The sequence below is a fragment of the Sus scrofa genome, chromosome 9 (assembly GCF_000003025.6).
Source record: "Sus scrofa isolate TJ Tabasco breed Duroc chromosome 9, Sscrofa11.1, whole genome shotgun sequence".
Taxonomy (NCBI): Eukaryota; Metazoa; Chordata; class Mammalia; order Artiodactyla; family Suidae; genus Sus; species Sus scrofa.
This window is the reverse complement of record NC_010451.4, coordinates 99,317,045-99,345,017: the sequence shown is the minus strand read 5'-3', so window position 1 is coordinate 99,345,017 and position 27,973 is coordinate 99,317,045. Positions and strand designations below refer to the sequence as shown.

General features: G+C 36.1%; 1 protein-coding gene across 3 annotated transcripts in view; it reads right to left on the bottom strand.

The window, feature by feature from the left end:
* SEMA3C (semaphorin 3C) overlaps positions 1 to 27,973 on the bottom strand; it is a 318,035-nt gene that overhangs the window by 87,666 nt on the left and 202,396 nt on the right. Inside the window, exon 1 of one of the 3 annotated variants that reach the window (XM_021063488.1) lies at positions 19,405 to 19,420. The exons of the other annotated variants lie outside the window; for them this stretch is intronic. The gene's annotated coding sequence lies outside the window, so the exon portion shown is untranslated. Of the gene's footprint in view, positions 1 to 19,404; positions 19,421 to 27,973 lie in introns of those variants that run through there. 3 annotated transcript variants of the gene reach the window in all.

The following is a 27,973-nucleotide window of genomic DNA, read 5'->3' as shown; positions in this document are numbered from 1 at the left end:
GATATTTTATAAAGCCTCCTTTTTATCCTATGGAGGAGATTCATGATTGCATAATTTTCTGTAAAACATTATTTGTAGAGTACAGGTTGAATGCAGAATAGAAGTTCAACAAGTGCATCTTGAATAAATAACACTACAGTGAAATACACAGACTAAAGAAATAAAATGTGACTGAGTTCATGGCATCTGGGTCCGAACCACTGAAGACTGAATCTTGGATCTGCCATTTCATTTCTACATGTATTTGGCAAGTGCCTTTATTCCTATGGACTCTGGTGTCTTCATCTGTAAAATCAGGATAACAATAGTCCCTTCATCATAGGGTGTTGTGTGGTTTAAATTGTTAACATACAACAAGTACTTAAAAGAGTACCTGTCCTACAGTGACATGGGCTACATGGCTTACCTAATATTATAACTTGGGACAAGATATCAAGCTTCAGTCAGCCAGGAAAGAACAATCCTTTACACAGGGAGAAAATATGGAGGGCTAGATTGTATGATTTATATTTATTAATATATTTAATAGCTCATTTCACATGTAAAATCTGTTCAAATTATTTGAGCAGGACAAAAAAAATAAAAAGTCATTTTAAGAATAACAATTTTAATATGCAGGATAATTGTGGAGTATGTGAGGCTGGAAAATTAAGAGATGCTCCAGATATGACATAAAGACCTGATATGCTAGAAATGGAAAGGAGTAAATGCAAGGGAAATGTAGAGGATCTGAAATGACTTTACATGAAGTTGGGCTTGGGGCAAAAGGAAGAGGTGATCATCTTCCAAGTTGCAAACTAAGAAGAGGATAAGTTAACATGCCTTTACTACTTTCAGGGGATTCAAAAGGGATACTTCTTTAGTAAAGAGATTACTTGATAGATAAAATTTAAATCAAAGCAGAAATGTCCCACAAACATGCGGCATTATGTAACTAATTTGCCGTTAGAAATAAATCAAATCTGCAGGGAGAAATTTCCATTTCTTCTCATGGATTATGTGAAGTTCTGACAGTATACACCTCTGAGAAAGCTCTGAGTAGAATTTCTGAGAAAGAGTAAATCTAAAGTGAAAAGCAAAAGAGAGTTGCATTGATTGTTAGACCCCAAAAAAGTAGCTCTGTCACTGACACTCAAAGTGAGTCATGAGGTACAGGCAACAGTGTGATACTGTGGAGAGAATACAGAATTGCAATCTTGACAGTTCTGAGTTGAAATGCCAGTTTCATCAATTACTAAATCTGTTATTTTAAGAAAACTACCTCATTTCTCTACATTTTGATTTACTCATCTACAAATTGGTTATATTAATACATAGCTCAAAGGATGGTCCACCAGCACACAGCAGAGGATCAATGTTCTCCTTTCAGTAGGAGATACCGCTGACCTTCTGTATAACAGATAGTTTCTTTTTCTTCCCTGTTGACAGAGCTGGTCTGTGCCAACCATCCTGGATCCCATGGTAAGTAAGTGACTAAAAGTGGCCATGTGACTACTTCTGGTCAATGAGATTAAGAAGGAAACTTTCTGTAAAGTTACTAGGAAAGGTTTCTTGAATCTTAAAAATGACACAAAAAATAACTGATTTCTTTTTCTGCCTCTGGATATTGGTACATGAGTGTATGGTACTTTTGGCAGTTGCTACTACCAAAAAGAGATTGCTATCTGAGAATGGCAAGCAGATATTTAGGGAAAAAAGCTGAGTTCTCTAAGAAATAATTTCTTGTCTGAACAAATCCTGGAACTGTTTCATTATAGGACTACTTCTTATATATGATTTTAAAAAAAAAATCCTTGCATTTTTTTAGGCATCTTGAGTTGAGGTTTTTCCTTTCCTCTTACTAAAACTGATAACATCTTTCCAGTGTTCCTAACCCCTAACTACCACCATCTCATCCTCTCTACCATGGTTTGTTTAGTTTGGGTATTTTTCTCAAAATTGTTTTTTGTTTTGTTTGTTTTTTCCATCTCTTCCTAATCTATATTGAAATAAAACTGAGAGTATAATCTAAGCTAGGAAAATAGCCTCAAGTAAAATTTTATTTGCAAGTGATACACAATGGCAGTTTTCCTCTTTACCTATTTCATTAGAAAATAATCAATTTCTTGCATTAATTCAAATACCAGAGAGAGTAATAACTGCACTAACTTAAGACTTTTCTGGTCTAAGGATTTTATCTCTTTTCTGGGCCATAAAGCTGTTTTCAAATTTAATTACCTATAGCTAATTGACAGTCGACAGCTGTTAACCAAGGAAGATTTACTTCCAAAGTGGCTCTGTTAGAAGCCTAGAAGCAGGGGCTATTTTTTTTTTTTTTAATGCTATTTAAATTTGTTAGTTAGCTGTAATTGAACTTTGGGGTTTGGGGGGGAAAAATGAACTTTTTCCTTAAAGAATAAAGAGATGAGTTCAAAGCATGTAGGATTTTTATCTATAAAAAAAATGACCGAAGAATTCATCATTTTGGTTTAATGCAGATCCAACTTAAGTCAATGAATGATTCAATAATTTGGCTGCAGTTAGAGAAAATGACTGATTTAATGATTTGGCTACAGTGAAAGAAAGAACTCAACACACTATTACTGGTCTCTCATCTAAACATGTCAAAGAGCAGCACTGTCCTATACTTCTTTGCATCTTAATAATTACATCATCTTTTTTACAGTGTTGGAGGTACAGTTAGTTGAGCTGTTTCTCAGGACATGCTCAACTGATTGAGAAGGAGCTTTGGCTGAGAATATGCGATATCAGAAAATGCAGTGGCCTCACAAAGGGCACTTTCGTCTCTAAGTCCCTGGGAAAATCTCCGGGGAAAGAGTATTATTTAAAAAAAAAAAAAAAAAAAGTTCTATGCTTCAATCCTGAAATCCACATTATTGTAGAGTTCTACGGTGGAAAATTACCGTAATGCTTTTTATGCCAGTGTTCCCTAATGGAAAATTTGTAGCACAATATGCTTACCCGAAATTCATGTGTTGACATGGACTTTTTCTTTGTATAGAAATTACTGTGAGTCTTGAGAATGTAACCAAAGCTGGTTGTATATGAAGGAACTATAAGTTCCCTCAAAATATAAACCCTTGCAATAAAAGCTTCTGGACCACTTGAATGTAGCCAATATACTGCTGTAGCAATTACAGTATAGTTTAATATACAGAATATATTCTCTATGTAAATAAAACTCTATCCCTAACTATATTAAGAATTCACCTTTGTTCTCTGTTAGTGATCTCAACTTTTCTGAGGTGACCAAATCAGTAAGAACTTATTCATGTGCTCAGAAATGTAATCTTGATGTTAGAAGGTAGGGAGTCTAGGGTTCTCTTTTATGAATAATATATATCTGTTGTGAAATGAAGTCTGGCACTTGCCATCGGCCTCTAAATGGAGTAAAACATGAGCCACTGCAGCTGCCCCTGAGCCAGGGCTCAGGGTGAAGACCAGGAGGGAAGTATTCTGTGCTCACGGATAGTTAGCTATTTTCAGGAAAAGACCTTGTGAGCCCAATTCTTACATCTCCTCATATCTGGAAAAACACTAACATCCTTCAATGATGACTGATGACTGTGAGTAGTAGTAACCTTCACAAGACCAGCAGCAAACTTCTGTAAAATGTGTGCATGGCTGTGTATACCTTCCCTTCACCTTTGTGACTTACATCTTGATATTCCGCCTTTCCTCTTTGGGGGTAGTTAAGTGACAAAACATAACATATAGCCATCTGTGAGAACAGCTCCTTCCAAGGGTGGGCCAGTGAACCCTGAGGGAACTCTGGAAAGAAACATGACTGGCCCACAGCTGCATATCAAAGGAATGATTCCAGTAAGCACAGACCTTTACATCTTACCATAGAAACTGGTTTTGTGTAAATCTGGTTGTCTGTAAATCATTTGTTCTTACTACCTTCCCTTGGTCTCACAACTCATATACCCTAGCTTCCTCCTTGGCTTCCTAGGAGCAGTTTCTCAGGGCTACCTCAGATGCTGTCTACTGGGCTTAAGTCCTAATTTTGCAAGAGTCCTTAACTCTTAACTTGCAGGTTGTGCTTTTTTTTTTTTTCAGTTGACACTGTTAAACTATTAAGTAGAAGAACTCATCCCTTCAAAACACTGCATTATCTGGCCTTTTATAAATTTCAAAAACAAACAAGATTACTTGATGAAAATCAGTCCCCAGGGGTCTCTTTATGAGAGTCATATGCAATGGTTGCTTATTAGTTACATTTAAAGTTCATGATGTGCTATTAATTTACCTATTCAATACTTACTTATTGAGCCCCTATCAGAGTAGGCTACGAATTTGCTCACATAAAATGACACAAATATGAGCATACCAGGCCCCTATGACAATTCCAAATCTTGCCTTATATTTTATTATTCTTTTTGGCTAAGCCCATCTTGATAGTTTCCTCACCATAAATCTCAGCTTTCTCTCTGAAAGAATGTACACTTACAGATCTCAGAGTAAATCCTTAGTATGCTATTTTTTAAGTCTGGAGACATTGCTACTGACAGGATAATTTCCTCTCCTGAATATGTTATCTCAGAAGAATTTTAAGTAGAGTGGGCTTAAATGACCCATCCTTTCCCTAAGGTTCACTATCTTGAAACTGGGTTAGAAACTGAACTTCACCTATCCCATTAGGACAAACAGGAAGATAATGATAAGAGCAGTCAAACTTCAGTAGGCTGAAACTACAGTTCCTAATTCCTACGGCAAAGAGAGACCAGAAGGAATGTAATAAAAATCACATTTACTCAAAAATAACAGTTCCAAATAGCTATCATTTATGGGTTTAACAGTAGTGTAACTGAGTAGGGCCCTGTAGGGCTCCTGGGCACACACACAAGCCTTTCTGTGTCCTCCATTTCTTGTTTTTAGGTAATAAACTTCAGCCTCCAGGACCTTTTCTGAGTTCCAAAGGGCAGGTTCAAACAGTTGCTAATGAGGGAAGGGAAGGGATGCAGAGACAGGGGAGGAGCAGACAAGAGACAATAGTGCAGCCTTGGGGCAGGATCCTGTTTCCTCCTCAAAAAATATACCTAACAATATCTTTGAGCTCTTCTTCAGAACTAAAATGCCCCAACAAAAGGAAGAACTACTTGATAAAGCATTCTTCATTCCTGGAAGAAGGAGGACCACCAGAACCATTCCTGAGGCCACTAAACACCAGCTCTGAGAGACCTGTAAGCTTGTCCCTACCCTCATCCTTATTTGTGGCCCAATTTTCCACTCCCCAAAATATAAAACCACCTCCTGATCCCTTCTTAGGGGGGAACTTTATTTAAGGCATTAGCTTGCTATAAGCCCCATTTGTCTGAGAAAGCAATAAAAGCTATCTTTTTCTCTTTCACCCAAAATTCAGCAAAAATAGGAGTGTTTTTATTTAAGTAGGTAGGTGCTTTTATTTAATTAAATAAAATTTATTAATTTTAATTAATTAATTAATTTTAGGGCCACACCCATGGCATATTTAAGTTCCCAGCCTAGGGGTCAAATCAGGGCTGTAGCCAGTGGCCTACCCCATAGCCACAGCAACACCCAGATCCAGATCTGAGCCATATCTGCAACCTATAACACTGCTCACAGCAATGCTGGATCCTTAACCCACTGAGTGAGGCCTGGGATCAAACCCACATCCTCATGGATACTACTAGTTGGGTTCATTACTGCTAAGCCATGATGGGAACTCCAAGGTACTTTGAAAACTTATTTTATTTAATTTTCATTGGAACTTTGTGTTAAACTTTAATACTATTCTGGTTCACACTTAAGGAAACTAAAATTTAGTTCATTTGAGCAATCTAACTTAACTGTCAAAGGCTTTAAGTCCCCTTCGAGTCCTCAAAAGCCTCTGGCCACATCTCATTGTAATGCTCCTTCCCCCACCTTGACCAGCCTGGGCTGCTCACTCCTGCTAGAGAAGGAATATTGCCTATTACTCACCCAGCCACCATATAACCTGTTTGCCATGCAAATAAGATATCCTGCCCAAGACCAATCAGAAGATCAAATTGGGTCTCCACTCAGATCTCATTGTGGGGTATAAAGACAATTGCAGAGTGAGTCAGGCCTTCTCTTTTTAATCTGTGAGCACGTGAGTTCTCTATCTCCCTCTCTGAAAATGTACTTTTGCTTAATAAATCTGTAAAACATCCATCATTCCAATGCTTTGCTACAGCAAGATGAGAAGGAGCGAGGAAACTGCGACTATATTAAGTAGAAGAGGCTAGAGCCAGGATTTCAAAGCAAGATGGGTTCTTTAATCTGTGAACTCAATCAGATGCCTTTTGTTTTTCATATGAGACTGACAATTTAAACACTTACTGGGTTTTTATCACATTCTTGACCTGCACTTGAGTCTGTGCAGTGCCAAAATGCAGTATAAGAAATGCTTCAGTCTCTCAAATTTTCTTTGCCAATTTGAAGAATGAGGGTGCAAGGTGGGGGGGAGAGAACACACTAGAAAAAAACTTGAGAAGAATAAAGTTCTCGGTGATGCTGTTCTCAGTAAACCATCCCAGCAAGACCAAGAGAGGCTACGTGAAAGTGAGACTGGAGAGAGAGACACAGTGTTGTGTGAAAGGTAAAAGTGATACAGATGGAGTAGGCACAAGTAGTTGTAGAAGTCCCAACAAAGGATCACAGATAGAGAGGAAATCTAGGGGACTTTGGGAGATCACTGTAAGCTAATAAATTGATCAAAAAAGCCATCAGAACAAGGCAAGCTTGCTTGACTAGTGGAAGTGTGCGAATTGCCTCAGGTCATTGGGCACAGGAGGGGATGAGGTCTGCATTCAGATTCAGACCAAGGGCAAGAGTTTGAGGACTGTCCTTCTGCTGATTTGAATACACACCTTACCAGATACCAAGGAGGAGCTACTATACCCAGAAAGGAAGAGGCAGTCTTTTTTGACCTCCCCACTTCCCTTGGATGATAAAACTGTAGCCCATTGGATCCTTGGGCAGAACTTCTGTGCCTGCCTGCTTGGAACTCTCACAAGCGTCATATCTTAATAAATGTATTTCTTGCCTATTACTTTGTCTTGCTGAATTCCTTTTGTGCGGAGGCCTGAAGAACCTAAACCTCAGTGAGTCCAGACACTGGCTGAGTGATTCTAATTTAAAACAGTGGGTTCAAGTCCCAGTCTGGGTTTAGGATGCGTTCAAGTCCCAGCATGTGGGTTCAAGTCCCAGTCTGGGTTCTAGATAGGTTCAGGCTGTTAATGCTGTCAGTTTCTAAAGTCCAACTTTTCTATGTTTTTGATAGATAGGCATGATAAGCTAAGTGGAAGTAAATGGCCAAATGAATGAAATAAAGTATAAGGGAAGAAATTCTCCTCAGTGAGCCCGGCCAGGGAAGAACAACAGTAAATACAGAATGTATCTCCTGGGCATTGCACCAATATATAAGAACCTTTAATGATGCTTCTCATCCTGGTTTGCCTCAAAGAACCTAACTTGGGACTGTTTTATGAAATTATCAAAGTGCCCCCTTTACACTCTCAAAAGAGTTATGGTTTGGAAGTTAAATTGTAGTGGTCACTCTGCTTTTAAGCTTTCTCTTCTGTCTTAAATGGTTTTCCATTACTTTTAGAAAAAAAAAAATCCAAAATTCTTAACATAGCTTTTAAGGTCTGTCATAATCTGATCTAAGAAAATCTCAATTGTCACTACTTGCCCATTTTGTTTGTATTCCTGCCCTTCTGATCTTCTTTTCACATCTCTAAACTTGGCCTTCCTCCTTTCTGTCTCTGTCATGTTCTTTCTGCTGAGAGAATTCTTTCTGGCTTTTTCTAACTCTTACTCATAACTCAACCAGTAACTTAAATTGGACTGCTTCATAAAGGCTTCCTTGATCCTGTGGATGATGTCAGGTCTTAGATCTGCTGATATTTGCTCAATTTCCCTTCGATTTCTCTTAAAATCTTCCTGGAAGATCATTTTAAATGGTTAAAAATGCCATGGACTCAGAGGTTTGCAGGGGACTATACTGTATGATTTCCTAAGTCCCACTTTGACTTCCATACAGTTTTTTTGCAGCTGAAACTGCTTCTGAATATGAGACAAAGTCCTCTGTTCATTCACACATTTTACCCTTTTTCCTGCTATAATGAAGTTTATGACCTTTTTATCTTGGTGAACAAAAAATTATGAGCATGAACCAATGAAATGTGAAAAAAATGGTATCATATTTTAAAATTAGGGTTTTCATGAAAATAATTTATTATTATTAAAATTAAAGTGCATGGGGGAGGAAAGGCCCAGTTTTGGAATGAGCCAACTGGAGCCGAAGCTCTAACTTTACCACTTGTTGATATGGGGCTTGCTTTCCCCCCTTCACCCAATCACCCTCCTTCTACGTCCCCTGACCTTTAGTCTTACATCTACAAAAGAAAAGGAAGAATGAGATTATTTATTAACCAGAATGATCTCAATGTTCCCTGCAGCAATAAAAATGTCCATGAAAGTAGTTCCTTTTTCACTATTTATGAGTATTATCTACTATTGTAAAAATATCTGTACAGTTAATGTAATCCTTCATATTACTATAAATCTGATAAGAAAAAAAGAGTCTCTTTAAAAATCTATCTTAAAAATATGTAATACACAGTTATATAACTATATCTTTTCTGGAAAAAGAAGCTAAACTAAAAACCAAGGCTTTCTTTCCCCCTACCTAAAGCATATTTCATTTAGGTTGCATGATTCAATCAACTGGAGAATTATAAATTCTGACTTCTAAGCTTACTTGGAATACAAGAAAACAGACTTCAAAAACATTAGGTGCCAATCTTTTGCTCTGTATATGGCAAGTGGTAGCTGGATTCTATCTTAGAACATGGAGAATATACAATTAAAGGATGGTTAAGATGTCTTGAGAGTCTTTGAACTAGAAGGAGGTATTTTCTGGAAAGCAGAACCAAATTTGAACCTACTGCTAAACTGCAGAGGACAGAATGGATGAGCTGAGTTGTCATTACTGCCGACACTCCTACTGTTGGGAAGGCCTCAGCTTCAGAGTGTCCACTTAAGATGTAAACAAGGGAGATAAATCTGTGAAAGAGGAAACACTTCATCTGACGCCTCCTTTCTAGAGCTCTTGACACTTCTGGAGAAGCTGGTGTGTAGCAAGTTATTCAAAAACAGTATGTTCAAGGTGAAAAAAGCACAGGTCAGAGAGATGGTTAGCAAAAGAAAAGCAGAAATAATAGCAACAGAAAGGGGGAATAAAAGGAGGGGATAAGACTTAGAGAAAGGTGTATATTAGTATATCTCTACTAAATATAATATTATACTCTCATTATAATTATTTATGTAGAGATTTGAAGATATGGAAAACTATGTCTTATGCTAGGTTTTTTTGTTTGTTTTTTGGGTTTTTTTTTTTTTTTTTTTGGTCTTTTAGGGCCACACCTGTGGCATATGTAGGTTCCCAGGCTAGGGGTCCAATTGGAGCTGCAGCCATTGGCCTTTGCCACAGACACAGCAATGCAGGATCTGAGCTGTGTCTGAGACCTACACCACAGCTCACGGCAATGCTGGATCCTTAACCCACTGAGCGAGGCCAGGGATCGAACCACATCCTCATGGATGCTAGGCATGTTTGTTAACCACTGAGCCACCACAGGAATTCCCTTATGCTAGGTATTAAAAGCAGGCTATTTTCATATACTCAACATTAAAAGAATTTTTTTAAAATATTCATAGAATATAAGACCAGAAAGATATATTTTTAAATGTTAATACTAAAAGTCCTTGGGTGGTGAGAGAGAAAGTTAAAGACAGGGAGACAATACTCCATTCATACTTTTTCAGTGGGGAGGGTGAAGAGCTGACATGGTCTAAGATGCCAGCAAAGTTCTAGGCCATAAAGAATACACCTGGAGAGTTCCCTTAGTGGCTCAGCGGTTAATGAACTCAACTAGGATCCGTGAAGATGCTGGTTCGATCCCTGGCCGTGCTCAGTGGGTTAAAGATCTGGCATTGCCATAAGCTGTAGTGTGGGTCACAGATACTGCTCCGATCCCGCATTGCTTCGGATGTGGCACAGGCCATCAGCTATAGCTCTGATTTGACCCCTAGCCTGAGAACTTCCATATGCTGCGCATGTGGCCCTAAAAAGAAAAATATTAAAAAAAAATACAACTGACCCCCTACCCTAGTCCCTAAAGTGACCACCAAGAAACCATCACATGGAAAGATTCTTACAGTAGCATTTAACACTTGTCTATTGCAACATTTATTGATTTTCTGTGCTTTTCAATAAAACTTTCTTTGGATATATTGTGGCCCTTCAGTGAGAACCTCTATTTAGCATACTTGATTAGAAAAAGAGTGGTAGGAGATTCCATGTGCTGAATGAGATCTCTTGTCTCATTTTACCCCTATTAAGTTCTCTTTCATGCCCCATTTTAAAATGTAAGCTTACATTTTAAAAAATATGGCAGGCTCTTCACAAAATTAAAACATTCTTTGAGGTATACATTTATTCAGTCATTCAATACATAGTATATGTGCCAGAGGCCAGATAAAAGATGACAATTCCTGGTCTTTCCCTTAAACGATTTAACAATAGAGGGACACAAATAACTGCAGTACAAGAAGATGCCTCAAGAGATTAAGGGAACAAAGAAGAAGGAAGACTAAGTCTTCCAAGAAATGATGGGGAAATCTTAAACCAAAGGAAGTGCTTGGTCTTATTTCTCCATTTAACACATTTTAGTTAAGCCACTTTATTAAATTAATAGCCACAGTAATAAATGCACAAAGTATGGTAAAAGACAGATTAAGTGTTTAAGGCAAAGGCAGCTACTTTTATCAGGAGTCAGAAAAGCTTCTGTGAGTGTCGTATAAACTGTGACTTGAAGGATATATATGAGTTAATAAAGAGATAAGCATTTCTGAGAGAGAAGAAAGATCTTGTGTTGAAACAATGAGGTGGGAGAATAAAATATGTTTATAATTTTTTAGAGTTGATTGAAAAAAAGGAGGATTTGGGTGGGTTTTTCTAAGCAGAAGCAAAGAACCAACCAACATACAAAAATGGAAATTTCTTGAATGCCACATAAGCAGCATGTAAAGATGTCATATATCAAACCAAAGTAATTTAATTTTTTTCAAAATTGTTTGAGGTATCAATGAAAAAATCTGAGGAAATGCATGACATGATCACTTACAAGTGTTACAAAGAATAATTTTATTAAAGAGTTCTCAAGAGTGAGGTTACTTTATGATACAATATTAAGTGAATAAAGTGGAATAAAATATTTTGTATAACTAAACTATAAGATACCTGCATAAAATAAATATGCATAGCCAAAAGTCTTAGAAAAAATTCAACTTGTCAACATTCTTCTTATGAATGTTCAATTAGAAATAATAGACCAATAATACTGATGGCTCAATTCAAAATTCTGTCAGTTTAAAGAATTGTAATTATTTTTTAATCAAGAATCAGGCAGCATGAACTTTCCCTACTGACCTTTATGATTTAAATATATTTTCATACTAGACTCTGTTTGCCTTGCATCTAACAAAATGTTGAACTAGACAAGGGAAGAAATTATCATTAACTGAGAAACAGCTATATATTGCCAAAAGTTTTCGATATTTAGATTCTTCCAGAATGATGGAAGACCACCCACAACTTTCAGTAAGAAACTGTTTGGAATTAACAACGCAGCTCCTCCTACCAACCAAAATTCTTGACCTCTGCTTTTACTTGATGCATGTTCAAGCCCATTTTCATTTGTACATGGGGAAAAAAATACAATAAACTGTATACCATAAAATCTCAAATCCAAAGAACCAGACTTTATGCACAAAGAAATACAGAGATGTTTTCCTGAAGAGATAGTCATTTTATCTAAACATTATTTAATTCAACATGACTCACTGTTTAGCCAAGTTACCGCATTTGGCTTCAAAACAAAGAAACAAGTTTGGAGAAATGCAGAGGACAGCGGAGACATGTTCATTTCACTTTAAACACAGTCATCAGTCATTCGATGCAAAAGCCCCCTTTTCTCTTTTTCTCTTGTATCTTTCTTCCCTGACAGTCTAAAATCCAAGGTCAGTGACTCTGCAGTGCTCAGCTGCTACAAAGGAGATTTCAAGAGTCCTTGGGAGTGTGCCTCTACATAGTAATAGAGCCACCCTTTGATTCTTTTCAAAAGAAGCACAAAAGATCTGACCATGTTTCCTGAAGCTTTGAAAAGCCTGAGACTCATCATATATACAACAGCTTTTCAATACATATGTAAAATAAAATGTTTCTCTTTACTTCATCCTATATCAGGAAACCATTTGTTTCCAAATTGCACATGATCCTATTTTGCTATGGTGGGGATACAGCCTCAATTAATCTTTCAAAATAGAAGATCAGATTGCACTTTTGTGCTTTTGCTCTGGAACATATTATTTATCATTTCTGCATGTACTTCAAGGAGAACAGCAGAAAATGGACTCGAAGCTTATTTATTTTACAAAATGCTGTTGCTTCCATGAGGTAAGCATCAGCCAAGTCTGTCTCTTTAATTTTCAAGGTACAAGTAATATCTTTTAGTAGAAATAAGGCACACTTAAAAGAGGAAGTGACAAGCTGTTAAAAACCAAAAGTTTGACCTGAGTATTAACAGCTTACAGTAGCCTTTTTAATGTGCAAGTTTCATTCCACTGATTTATAGTCATTTTTACCCCTCTCAAAAAGCAAAAGGTATTTTATTGGGCAAAATTACAGGTGTAGATAGTTAGGATTGCAGTATTTGAGGAATTTCACATTGCACGATTCAAGTGACTTAGCAAGACTAAGTCACATAAGATACTTTATGCCTTAAAAGCAGAAGAGTGGATAAACAAGTTTCTAGTTAAACATTTGTCTTTGGTTTACCTTCATCAAAGATTCACACAAGTTACACTTCCCTAATTTTAAAACTTCGCAAGCTTGATTACTCTTAAATAACAAATATAAAAACAATAAGATTGTCTTTTAACATCCAAGTGGAAAATTAATCCAAGTTAGTATAATTCAACTCTCCAAACTCTTTTAATCTAAGACAAACATATAATTAAAATAAAACTTTTTTTTTTTTAACCTAGTGTTGTAGTTTTCTAGAATAAAGTCTGGGTCTGCTGTGTAAAGACAGACCAAGATTCAAATTTCAGCACTGCATCTGACTGACTGTGGCTTTGGGCAAGTAACTTAAATTGTTAGTGCCTAAATGTCCCCACCTGAAAGATGGAAATAATAATACCTATCTCAATTATACTAACTAAAAGAGAAAAGAGATGTGAAACACCTGGAATATAGTAGCTATTACTCATTCCTGTTAGTCTCCATACCAAAATGATAGTTTCAATTTTAAACAGGGTATCTGTGCACTGTCATAACTTTAGGGCATTACTCTGCAGTTGTTTTCTGAGCTAATTCTCCTAAATAACATTTGTTGAATTAACATTTAATTTGCAGTGAAGTGCAATCTGTGCACCAATGAAAATATTATAATGTTTTAAAATTCTAGCAAAAATAATTCTCAAAATCCAAAACAAAAGGAAACGATTTTTTAAAAATACAATTTTCCTTAGCCTTTATCCAGTCTGACTCTCTTAAACTACCACTCATACTACCTACTATCTGTTGAGAACATACTAAGTACCTAATTTACTAAGAAAAGTTTACATTGTTTCACTTAATCTTCACAACAATTCTCTTAACTGGTCCTATTGTTTTCTGCATTAAATGTATGGAAAAACTGTGACTGAATCTTGGGTAACTTTCTCAAGTTTTGAATATAAGTCTGTATGAGCCAAAGTCTACACTATCTGGCAATTCATGGAGGATAAGAATACTCAGGCCTCCTTCACTTTTCCCTGAGTATAACAGTGGTTTTAAATTTTAACGCACTTATGATATTTGTGAATCGCTAATTAAAGATAAAAAGTCAGAGGAATAAAAATAGTTCCTTCCAGAAATGCATTCAGAGAGTCTTCTCAGAAATGTCTGTTGAACACACTCCAGGGCTGCTGCCAAGGATACTAACCAGATCTTGCAAAGGTTGCTCACTTCTGATTCAGATCTCAACGGACACATAATAGACAAGGATATCCCTTCGCATTTTACCTAAAGAAGCTCCTCATATTATTCTTCACTATACTAGCTCTATTTTACTATCTTCAAGGCCCTAAAATTATTTCTGGTCTTAAGGCTCAAATTTGTTTCAAATGTTCTGCTACTGGTGGTAGAATTAATATCAATGTGTGACTAGAGGAATGGTTTCTGGAGTCTATGTATTTATGTGTTAATTTCTGATAACAATTTTTATTTGAAACCATCTGACAGAGAATTCAACATTCTCCAAAGGATGAACCTGCTTTTCTTCAAAAGGCTTTGTGAAAATCAGAGGTACCTTATATTTTTGCCCAATTCTCCTCTTTCCACAAAAAATTTAGAAAGATTCTCAAACATTTATGAGAAGGAAACAGGTGAGAGGGACTGAAACCTTACACACAGCAATGATACTGATGCAGAAAAGCTTTCTCCTGAATTTTTGGTACAGAAAATCCCTAACTTAAATACAAATATAATCTCAAAATTAACGAGTAAGCTAATTACTTGAGATTCAAAATTAATTTTTCCTTCACAAAACCCAAGGTTATAAGTTGTACTAAGATCCACAGTTCTTGAAAATCTAGTTGTTATATTAGTATTACTAATGACAATACTGAATCAGATATTCAATATTATTTTCTAAAATTTTACAAGAATTATCTTCATACCACAAAGTCTAGAGTGGTACAGAGTGTAGGCCCTGATTCCATAGTGTCGGGGTAAACACTCTCCTTGCCACTTAATTCCTTGTGTTATCTAGCTAAATTAATTATTTTAAGCTTCTGATTATGTATCTTTAAAGGAGGATAATGATATCTATCTCATGGATTTGTTAGGATGAAGAAAGTTAAAAAATTAAATCAGTGAGAATGTTATAGTTACATTATATTGCTCATAATACATTGTTATCATTACTCCTATTTTCAGGGAATAATGGTTAATATTTCTCAGAAAGATCAGATATCTTTTTCAAGGTCACACAATTGAAAATGGCCAATGAAAAGAAACTGAAATTAAGTCATTTTGTCACTAGAACCATTATCCTTTCCAATCATCCTACCATCTTTCTACACTGTCAGGGCACCAACCTTTGAACTTTACCCAACCATTAATAGACCATGTCTTTTTGAGAAAATGCATGCAATGTGCTAATTTAGTACATCATTGAAGTCATTTTGTTCTGCTTGAGGAGCAAAACTTTCCAAATTAAATCATTAAGTCAAAATATAGAACAGATAAAACAGATCAATGAGAAACACCTCTTTTTGAATCTCCAGTAGGAACTCCCAAACCCCACCTATCCAACTTCTACTCCACTGTTTACAGAGCACAGTCATACTGTTTAGCTTTTCACTACCATTCTATGAGAACTTCCTGTTTCTTCACATAAACTGAAAACTGTTGTGAGGCAAAAACTGGCAGAAAGCCTAAAAGTGTGATACAAAAGATAATCATTCCTGTAGATACTGGAAACTGAACTACAGGATGGCATCTTAACTTTTTTAAACATATATTTCCTTAGTACTTCTTAGCCAGACATCGCTAAACCAACTGCTAATGAGAATACCATAAAAATTAAAAAAATAGAACATGTCTTCTAGAAACCTACAGTCTTAAAGAGAAGATATGGTATATTCAAGGAAATATAATGCAGTATAAGACAACTGCCTTTAAAGAGAGGCAGAGACTGGTGCAACTTATAAACAGGAAAACATTCTTTTTTTTTTCCTTTCTTTCTAGGGCCACACCTGTGGCATAGGGAAGTTCCCAGGCGAGGGGCTGAATTAGAGCTGCAGCTGCCAGATGCAACATGAGATGCTTAATCCATTGAGCAAAACCCAGGATTGAACCCTGAATCCGAAGCCTCGTGGATACTAGTTGGGTTCCTAACCCACTGAGCCACAATGGGAACTCCCCAAGAAAACATTCTTAATTCCCCCCTCATAGCCAATCAAGTTTGCTGAGTCTTGCTGATTTATCTCCAAAATTTCTTTCAAATCTGCCATTTATTTTCCATCCCAATGATCACTCTGATCACTCTTTAATTCTAGACACTTACCATGTCTTCTCTGACATGATTGCATGAACCTACTAACTGCTGTTCCTGCTTTTAGTCTTATCAATTGTCCAAATATTTATTGAATATTGGAGAACCATGGGCCAGTCTGTGTGTGGAGCTAGGGATAAAAGACTCAGATCCTACTCTACAAGTCAAATGGAATTTTCACATCGGCTTCAAGTTTCTATCTGAATTAACTACCATGCAAAAGCTAAATATGCCCATGTCTTTTACACATAATATTCCTGCCCCACTTTAAGTCTATTCAGTGACTTCATATCTTCTAAACTAATACTTATGAACCTGTTAGAAAACATGGGGCACTTGTTTTTCTCAAAAATTTCATATATGATCATAGTCATAAAATGTGTGAAACTTTAGGATGCCATTGAAACTCTGGAATTCATTCAAATATCCCTCCATGTTCCATGGGAGGTGGGGTAGGAGGGAGGGGTCCAAACACTCAGGTTAAAAATGTCCCATCTAAGGAGAAAAGTCCTTGCCTACAAGTATTCTAAGCAAGACACTTTATGACCTGACTCTTGCTTACCTCCCCAGTCCAACACTTGATATTTCTTCTTTGATCTATGCTGCCTGTAATATCTTAAAAAAAAAAGCATCCTGTTACCCTATGCTTCTCAGCTATGTTCAAACTGGTCTCTTTTGCCTTATTTGCCTTGCTAATGTTTCCACGTTCTTAAGGCTTAGCCAATACTACACTTTGTATAAAGTCTTAACCAATTTCCACTTTCTCCTGTGAAAAATGAGAAAAACAATTGACTTTTACTAATAACATACTATTTTACTGGTATTGATGAGTTATAGCTGGAGAGTGGAAGATTTAGGATTAGAAAACAGGAAAGCTTAACTCTAAAGTTCTTTCCACTGCAATACAGTGAGTACACATATATTTTTAAACATATTAGACTCCAGATGCATCTGTCTCACAAACGAGGCCACTTCTTTAAAATTTTATTATTTATTTTGTAAACCTCAAGAATGCTTTAAACTTATTGGGAGGCTGTTCCTGTTGAATTAAAACTGCTTAAACTGGAGTTCCCGTCGTGGTGCAGTGGCTAACGAATCCGACTAGGAACCATGAGGTTGTGGGTTTGGTCCCTGCCCTTGCTCAGTGGGTTAACGATCCGGCGTTGCCGTGAGCTGTGGTGTAGGTTGCAGACGCGGCTTGGATCCCGCGTTGCTGTGGCTCTGGCATAGGCCGGTGGCTGCAGCTTCGATTGGACCCCTAGCCTGGGAACCTCCATATGACGCGGGCGCGGCCCAAGAAATAGCAACAACAACAACAACAACAACAAAAAAAAAAAAAAAAAACAAAAAACAACTGCTTAAACTGATCTGGAAAAGGTCTTCCATTTTCAATTCCTTCAGGGGAGGAAGGAAGAAAAGAGAAAGGATTATTTGTCCCAGCACGTAGTGTTGCCTGACTTCAATTACTTTTCATTCACTAGGGAGAGAATTTGAGGCCAGACAGTTATGGACTAATTCTTTTCAAATGATCAATGGTGAAAAACAAGTGTTTTTGTTTGCTTTACTTTTGTAACATATAATAAAAGTGAATTCCTAGGTAAATGAAAATTAACCTAGGAGTTCCCAGAGTGGTGCTGCGGAAATGAATCCACCTAGGAACCATGAGGTTGCGGGTTTGAGCCCTGGTCTCACTCAGTGGTTTAAGGACCTGGTGTTGCTGTGAGCTGTGGTGTAGGTTACAGATGTGGCTCAGATTCTGCCTTGCTGTGGCCGGGAGCTGTACCTCCGATTAGACCCCTATCCTGGGAACTTCCCTAAGCCACAAGTGTGGCCCTAAAAAACAAACAAACAAACAAACAAACAAAAAATTAAACAACTTAGCCATACAAAATGCAAGCCCAAATTTCTTAACATTAGGATTAGTTGACATTAAAGTACTTGGTCAAATGGCTGTACTCTGATATTTTGTATTTACCACATTGTGTACTGATAACAACTGGTGGCAGTCTCTGCCACTTACAGAAGATCAGATATAAATCGGTCTGGTACAAAGTAGTTTTTTTCTTTTCCAAAAGTAACAGGGGCAAATTCACTTGGCATTCTCATTTTGCTTATGAAGCATTTCAGACAATAAATCAACAATATAATTAGTCAACAAGTCTTCTAATATTGAGTGGCCTCCTCGGTTTACTGTGGGAAATAGGCATGAGAGCCAGTGTGGCTACAAACAAGCAAGTATAAACTATACAGAAATCAAGCAATTTAAACACTATTACTTATTAAATGGTAACTTTACCACCTTCATGTCTCCATACCCTGGATACAGAATGTGGCCAAGGTCAGATAATGGAGCACTGCTAAATACTTCTTCCCTTGATACATTAGGAAAGAAAGAAAAAAAAAGCCTTTAGATAAATCTAAAACAACTTCTTAGTCCCATCCTTTTTATAATTTTCAGTGTTTTTATTTTTCAAAGGATTTCTATTCTATTTCTTTGTTAACTATATTTATTACTACATTTTTTAATGGATAAGTAATGAAGCCCTGCTGCATAGCATAGGGAACTATATTGAATCTCTTGGGAGAGAACATGATGGAAGACCGTACGAGAAAAAAATGTATATATATTTATGACTGGGACACCTCTGTACAGCAGAAACTGGCACCACATTGTAAATCAACTATAATAAAAAATATAAAGAATTAAAATATAAGCAAAATATTCCAAGTCCAAAAATTTCTTCAAATTGAGCATTCTTTTTCACCACTTTATCTTATTTTAATCAAGTATTTCTTTCTTACATAAAATTTACTTAGCCTTTTAAAGAAGACATTTTCATCCCACTTTTTTTAAAATTTTTCACTCTATGATGTGTCTATTTATGCCAATTTGGTTAAGAATCTAGATAAAGGAATTCTGTCTTTTTCTAACTGCAGAATCCCTCCCTTGAAATAAACCACAGTTTCTTACTTGGGGAGATGACAAGATCACTCACAAATTCATTTCCGCACCCTTCTCCTTATCATGTTTCACAGCAACACATTTCTTAACGAAAGAGATTTTACTGCCTCTTTAATTCAGCTTTTGAATGTCATATGAAACATTACTTTGCAGCTAAGTTTCTAAATTTAGCTGTAAGTATGTCTACTAATTCTACCAGGAGTGGATAATTGCTTAATCTTCTAAGTTACTGTTCTGCATGAAAAACAAAAACAAAACAAAACAAAAAAACCCAAGAATATTTACCTAGCCTTCATTTTGTATCATTTACAAACAGCTTTTCCACCTAGAATTTCAACCTGGAGGGGAAGTAGCAAGATTAAGTTTTAGTAATAGTAATAATTAAGGAACTTTGAATGCTTTTGCTAAGAAGATACATAAAAAGAAAAATTACTATTGCTGACATTATATTTTCTCTGATGCTTTTTCCTTTTTTTTTTTTTTTTGCTTTCTAGAGCCACGCTTGTGGCATATGGAAGTTCCCAGGCTAGGGGTTGAATCAGAGCTACAGCTACCAGCCTATGCCACAGCCATAGCAACGTCAGATCTGAGCCATCTGCAACCTACACCACAGCTCAGGGCAATGCTGATCCTTAACCCACTGAGTCAGGCCAGGGATTGAATTGCATCCTTATGGATCCTAGTTGGGTTTGTTACTGCTGAGCCACGACAGGAACTCCCTTTCTCTGATTTTAAAGCCTTAATACACCTTTTAAATGGACAAACTTTGTGTTAACTTATATCACGGTCTCTACTCCATGCATAAGAAAAAAGTCACATGCATAAAAATACATTTTCTCAAAGGCAGGGTGCTACTGAATGTTGTAGAAAATAATCTACCTTTTCATAATACTTTTTCCAAGAAAGATGAAAATAAACACTACAGGTGAAGATACTTTCAATTTCAGTTGGCAAACAAATCCCCTAGAAGATGCTATAGGATACTGTCTTTATGATTTGGGGATAGGTAAAAATTTCTTAAACAGAGCGAAAACAGTATGTCATAAAGAAAAGAATGATGAAATGGAATACATTAAAGCTGGAATTTCTATTTATAAAACAGCATCATTTAATGTGTGAAAAAGCCAAATAATGGGAGAAGATATGTAAACTCATACATATAACCTATAAAGGGTTGATATCCAAAATGCATAAAGAACTAGAAGTAAATATAAAAATATAAACTAAAATAAAATAGGTTATGTCTTGTATCCTGCAAGATATCCACATTATACCAATAAACATTTGAAAAAGTGTTCAAATGACTAGTAATCCAGAAAATACAAATTAAAACTACAGTAAGGTACTGCTATACTGCCATGTTCACTAATATTTTTTTAAATAAAAATAAATAATAAATATGGCCATTTCCACATTTTCCATCCAAAAGGAAAGGCCACAAAAGCAAAAATAAACAAGTGGGACTATATGAAACTAAAACTCCTGTACAGCAAAATAAACCATTAAAAAAATGAAAAGGCAACAAACAATAGAAAATATTTACAAATTATATATCTGATAAAGAGTTAGTATCCAAAATATATAAAGAACTCATACAATTCAGTAGCAAAAATTTTTTTCAAAAAAGCAAACAATCTGATTAAAAAATGGGCAGAGGAACTGAAGAGACATTTCTCAAAGAAGACATACAGGTGGCCAACAGATACATGAAAAGATGCTCAACATGTCTAAATATCATTAAATATCAGGGAAATAAATGCAATCAAAATCACAATGAGATATGACTTCACACCAGTTAGAATGGCTATTATTCAAAAACACAAGAACTATCAAGTGTTGGTGAAGATGTGGAGAAAAGGGAACACCTGTGCACTGTTGTTGAGAATGTACATTGGTCCAGTGACTATGGAAAACAACGGAGCTTGCCCCCAAATTAATGGAACTACCATATGATCCAGCAATTCCATTTTTGATTATTTGTCTGAAGAAAACAAAAACACTAACTCACAAAATAAATCCCCCAAGTTCATCGCAACATTATTGACAACAGCCCAGATAGTGAAACAGCCTAAGTATTCACTGGCAGTTAAATGGATAAAGTAAATGTAGCATGTATATACAACAGGGCATTATTTAGTCATAAAAAAGAATGAAATCTTGCCATTTGCAGCAATACGGATGGACCTCAAGGACATTATGCTAAATGAAATAAATTCAACAAAGAAAGATAAATTTTGTATGATCTCATTTACAGGCAGAATCTAAAAACAAACAAATCCAGCCCACAGGTAGAGAGACCAGATGGGTGTTTGCCGGGGGGTGGGGGTGGGCAGGCAAAACGGAGGAAAGGGTCAAAAGGTACAAATTTTCAGGTATAAAATAAACACGTCATGGACATATAGTACACAGCATGGCAACTATAGTTAATACTGTACTGCATTATCTGAAAATTAAGAAAGAAAATCTTAAAAGTTCTCATCACACAATAAAATTCTGTATGGTAACAGACGTTAACTAGACTTACTGTGGTGAATATTTTTCAATACATGACAATAAACTAATATAATGTATGTCAAATATACCTCAAAACACAAACAGTAAAATAAAATATGGTTATTTTTAACTTTAGCAAGGATATGGAAAGACTCTGTATATTGCTAGAAGAAATATAAATTTGTAAAACCACTTTGGAAAACAATTTGGTTTTATCTGTTCAGTTTGAACATATGTACACCATATGACCCAGTAATTCAATTCCCAGATATGTACAAAAAGAGAGGTACAAAAAAGTTCATAACAGTTTTATTCATGGTAATCTCAAACTGGAAATGATAAAACATCTATGAACAGGAGAATGGATAAACATGATATGGCTTTTTCCCTTCAATGGGTAATACTCAGGAATAAAAAAGAATAAACCACTTCTCATAATAATGTCAATGAATCTCTCAAACAAAATATTAAGCAAAGTCAGAGAAAAAATATATACCATACAACTTCATTTACATAAAATTCAAAATCAGGCTAAATTCACCTTCGGTGTTAGAAATCAGGACAGCAGATACATTCAAGGCAAAGGGAGAGGATAGTCATCAGGATGGACAAAAGGGAACCACATGTATTTTTTCAACCTGGGTGGTCATTACACAGTATGTGCCATCGCATGTGATAACATATTTATAATGAAGATTTTTAAAATTTTTCTGTATTAATGATTCATTGAAAATATTTTTTTTTAAATAAAGAGTATTTAAATCTATATATGCATGGTTTCTAAATCAGGGTGTGTTAGTTTGCTCATTGCTATAGCAAACTACTGCAAGTTGTACATCTTAAAACAATGAACTTAATTCTCTCACAGTTCTGGAGGTTGGAAGTCCAAAATCAGTATTACTGGGCTAAAACTAAGGTGTTGCCAGGACCACGCTCCCTCTGGATACTCTGGGGAAGAATCAGTTCTTTGCTTCTTCCAACTTCTGGGGCTACTGGCATTCCTTGGTTAGAAACCATCTCACTGCAATCTCTCCTTCTGTGGTCACACTGGTTTCTCCTCTTCTGTATCAAATCTCTCTTAAAAGAAAACTTGCGATTGTACATAGGGATCACCTGGATAATCTAGGATAATCTCCAGGTCTCAAAAGCATAATTATTCATATCTGTGAAGTCAATTTTGCCCTATATGGTAACATACACAGGTTTCAGGGATTAGGATGTGGACATCTGTCAGGGGGCCATTACCCAGCCCACCATATCTAGTGCCATTGACAGTAATCACTATGAGTTCAGAGGGGAGAAAAATGACCTAGTATTAGAATCAGCTGAAATCCCTCATGAAACAGGAGAGGAAACACCACATTTTCATGGACAATGATATCTGAACATATAAAGAAGAGGCCATCATAGCCCAAAATGGCCACAAAGGATGCAAGTGATAAAAAAAATGTTTAATATAGGCCACTACGAAAAACAAATCAAAATGTCTAAAATGTGCTACATTTTCATGAAAAGAGAAAACGTTAGTTTTAGCTGTATTTATTATACATTAGAAACTATACCAGTGAAAATATTAATATGATAATATATGATTGAAAGGTGAACATTATTAACAATTTTTGTTGTGGTTTGTTTTCCATACTGTTGAAACCCTCTTTCTTCTTTAAATGCCTGTGCTTATTACTGTTATTCAGAGTTACTCAGGTTGCTAATGTAAACACACTGACAGAGCGTTGCTAGAGATGAAGTATTTCATCATCACCCTGGCACTACAACAAGACTCAGACACAGTTTGTTGGAAGCAGAAGAACGCCTTCTTTACAGTCCCCAGATGGGTGTCTGAGAGAAGTCCCTGTGGAAAAATCAAGATACTCTCCCATGTCTGCTCGTCACATGATTGTTCCATGCACAGTTTATCCCTGACCTTATTGATGTCACTGGTTTGAAATGCATGTCTGTCATTTTGGAAGAGTTGCTAGTGTCACTTGTTCCTCACAAATTTCTTCAAAAGGAAAGGAGATTCTTTTTTGACATCCTTACAAAGAAAATAAGATAATCTCACTGGCATAATCTCCATAATAAAAACAAGGTTACTATACCATTAAAAAATTATTGTGCTCTAATATCATATGATTATAAATTAGGCATTAAAATGATCTAGAAAAATAGATTATATATACTTTAAGTGAGGTTATTGATAAAAATATTATTTTAATTCTGTAAAACCATATACCCCTGTACCCCCACAAAAGCTGTCGAAGACAATGAAAGAAATCCTTTCCAAGGGTTCTCATCTGCCGCTTGCTTGAGGTGTCTTTCAGAGCAGATTCCACATTGACTTAAAAATGCTTATGGATTTACACGAGAGAAGAGACTTTCTGCACCTTTACCTGATTATGCTTTGGAACAATTTTCCCATGCCATCCACTCAGTTGGGGGTGAGTGGCTATCAAAGGAATAACAAGGTACCTCCTATTAGAAAGGTCATAGCCTTCAGCTAGAGCCAAGTTCTAGGAATCTCTAGCTGAGGCAGAAACAAATCTCTTAGTTGTTGGATCCTGGGTAAGACTAAGGTTCTTGGGTAAGGCTGAGGCAACCAAGTTGAGAAAGGGTCACCTGGGATTTTTCAATATTTTAGTATCAGCACAGGTATATTGATGCTTATTAGCCAAGTATCAGGCCTGTATTTATTGTATTAATAGGTGCTCATCTGTGCTCTTTTATAACTTTATGGAGAGGATAATTATCTAAAAATTAAACCCAGTTATGTTATGGCTAATATATAACCTATGGTTTGTTTAACATAATGTCTGCTTAGAAGACCAAAACGACCTTCATACATGTTTCCTACCAATACCATTACTTTCCTTTTTTGCATTTTACTACTCTAGTGGTTCGAAATTTTTGGAATGCAGACCCACTGATATAACAACTTTGTTTCCATATTTATAGATGACGAGACACAACCAGATTCTTTGAAAACAGACTTTTAAGAGTACTTAGGGCGGCCATGCTACTTCACTGTCCATTATGTTTTTGCATAGCATATGTATAGCTCCTAAATATCCCTTGTCAATTCTGTTTCTTTCTTCTTCCTTTTTTGGGCCACACCCGTGGCATATGGAAGTTCCCAGGCTAGAGGCTGAATGAGAGCTACAGCTGCCAGCCTATGCCACAGCCACAGCCACAGCAACACCAGATCTGAGCCTTGTCTGCGACCTACACCACAGGTCATAGCAATGCCTGATCCTTAATCCACAGAACAGGGCCAGGGATCAAACCTGTGTCCTCATGGATACTGGTCGGGTTCATTACCACTGAGCCACAAGAGGAACTCCCTCATTTCTATTTCTTCTTTTTTTAAGTTTTTATGGCCGCACCTATGTCATATGAAATTCCCCAGGTCTAGGGATTGAATCGGAGCTGCAGCTGCTGACCACAGCCATAGCCAGGGCAACACCAGATCCAAGCCACTTCTGTGACCTATGCCACAGCTTATAGCAACACCAGAACCTTAACCCACTAAGTGAAGCCAGGGATTCAACCCATATCCTCACTGACACTATGTCAGGTTCTTAACCTGCTGAGCCATAACATGAACTCCAATTCTGTTTCTTTATATTGGAATTATAATAGGAAATATAATAATCTTATATTTACAGGTAATATTTCTATAAGCCCTTAATGTGATTATGAATCAGCTTATTTAATCTTTACAATAGCTATGTAAGAAAAGAAACTCTGTAATTTATCAACTAAAATGGGACATTTTCCAGCATGAAAGGGGGAGCTAGAATAATTACTTCAGGGTAACAACTGGCATAAGTGGGAATGGCCCTTGGCAAACAGATGGATGGTTTTACATACATATGAGAATTATTTTTATCCTTATATAGTTGAGGAAGCTGAGTGCAGATTTTTGAATAATATGCCCACATTCATGGCATTTACCAAGTGGCAGAATCAGGTCTGGCTCCCTGGGCAGTCTGCCTCCAGAGTCCTTGATCTTAACCACAGCCCTGGAGGACTGAAGTACAATCAAAAACGATGCAAACTCAAGGGAACTGATAGAGATAAAAGAAGATTATAATGTTAACAGTTTATCTTCTTTGAAACAGTCAGCTATAACACCAGTTTGAACTGGGGAAATAATTTTTTTGTTTGTGTTTAGATTTCACTTCACCATGAAGCTCTTTTTAAAAAGAGCTTCTTTTCCTCAATCACTCATGCTATGTTTTAACTAGACTTGGCATGTATTTAGCAGTCTCATTATCATGTATTTATATAAAAGATAAGCCTGTATGAACTTATTTCTTGCTTCTTTACAAAGGGTTTGAGTGTTTGGATTAAAAGTATTCAGATAACACAGTTTTTAATAGTCTTTCTTAAATTGGAAAATGAATTTTAATTAACTTTTTTTTAATTTTTTAGAGCTTTCAAATTACAATTATTATTTTATAAAAGGCTCTCCATGAATATGCAAGTAAAAACTCACTGTTCTTCCAATTTCATAAAGGTGTCAAGATAACAATAAATTTGATAGATGATATAAACTTTAGAAAAATGACCTCTTTGAGGCTGCATTTTAGGACATTTACCATTTTCTGTCCATTCTCTAAGTTGAGCAGTTAAAACAAGTCAAACAAAAAAGGAACATGAATATGAATTTATTATTGTGAACTAACAAAATGATAACCTGAAAGTAACAAGGATTAGAAAGGGCTGGCACTGCTGTACTGCCCTGCATTCAAATTAGTGGTGCCACCTCCACTAGACATTTTCAAAGGACACACAATGTTGCAATGGTTCGGAAAAGTAGGTCAGAAGAGGAATTATGCTAATAAACTCTGTGTACTTTAGTCTTAAAATTTAAGGACTAATTAACAAAGGAGAATTATGGATATAAATTCTTTTCTGGAAAAATATGTTACGAACATTATTTTATTATCTTACCTACACTTCTGCAACTGAGTAAAACTCATCCACATAACATGAGTCTACCTCTAAAAGAGCTAGAACTGAAAAGAAAACAGACCTAAATCTTTAGTAGGCAGGGACTCCTTAATGGAAAAAACAAGACAACTCTCCACACCTGCCATGCCACAAAGTATGGCAGAAATTCAAGGTGTTCTCAACCTAAATGGTCACTCCATTTGCCTTCCATATGCTTTGGAATGACAATTACAGCGCTGGGATTGAGCTTGTAGCAAAAATCAACACTGGCTCCATCCTCCCCTTCCTCCCCTCTTCCTCTGTCTTACTTCATCTAACAAGCACATGCCAATGGATAATCGGATCAGGAGGAGCAGTCACTGAGGCACCAACCTCACAAATTTCATCATCAATGTGTGTTAAAGAAAAAGAAAGTCTCTCTTCACCTTTTATGAAATTGATTCCTGAATTTAATCCATTTTAATTTCTTTTATGTGTTCCTTAAAAAATAAATTCAAGTCAAATTTCTGACTTCCAAGAAGAGGAGGACATAAATACTTCAAATGATGCAGGCTTTGGCATCAGTGACATGGAGTCCTTTGGGAAGGGAATCTGAATTTTCAAGGATGTGCTCATGTGCCACATATTCTTAAACCCAATAAATTACTCAACAAAACAATAACTTGATAAATTTTCAGCAGTTAAAAGAAAGGAAAAGGCAATAAAAGACCAAAAATTGAAAAACAAAACAATGTCTAAATTGCAAATTAGCTACTACATCTCAGAATTCCTTTTCACTAGATAAAATATTTGGTTAAGGTATATTAAAAATTTTAAAGTTAGTAGTCATAAGCTTATATGAAGTATTCTTTCTCCAACCAAGAATACATCAGAAAAAATTAAAATTCTGAGGATACTGAAGTTTAAGCAGGTTTGAGGCCCACTAATTTATATTATGAGAGAACAATGACATATGCCTATAGGGCTTCCATCTGGTTCAATTGATGACTTGACAGTAAACCCCAGAGGAAAATTTTTAGTATGCAGATGTCCAGATACATTCCAAACTAAAAACCTCTGTGAATACTATAGAGCAAACTAAGACACTGCTCTTAAGAGACTTTGAGATTAGAGTTTTAGGCTGTAAATTCATAAAAACACAAAACCTTGGAGGAGAGTTTTAGTCTCTATTTTTACAGACAAGGAAATAACTTAATAACGTAAATCCTACATCAAGTATTGGTGTTTACAAATCACATGCTCAAATGAAGTGCATAAAATGAATTAAAAATTTTTAAATGCCTAAGATAAATTGAAATAAAAAACTTGAGTTACAACAGGTTGAGCCATCCAAGTTCATGAACCTGCTAGGTGTAGATCAGAACTCATCCCATTTCTATCCTCTCACAGTCCTGAAAAATTTAATTAG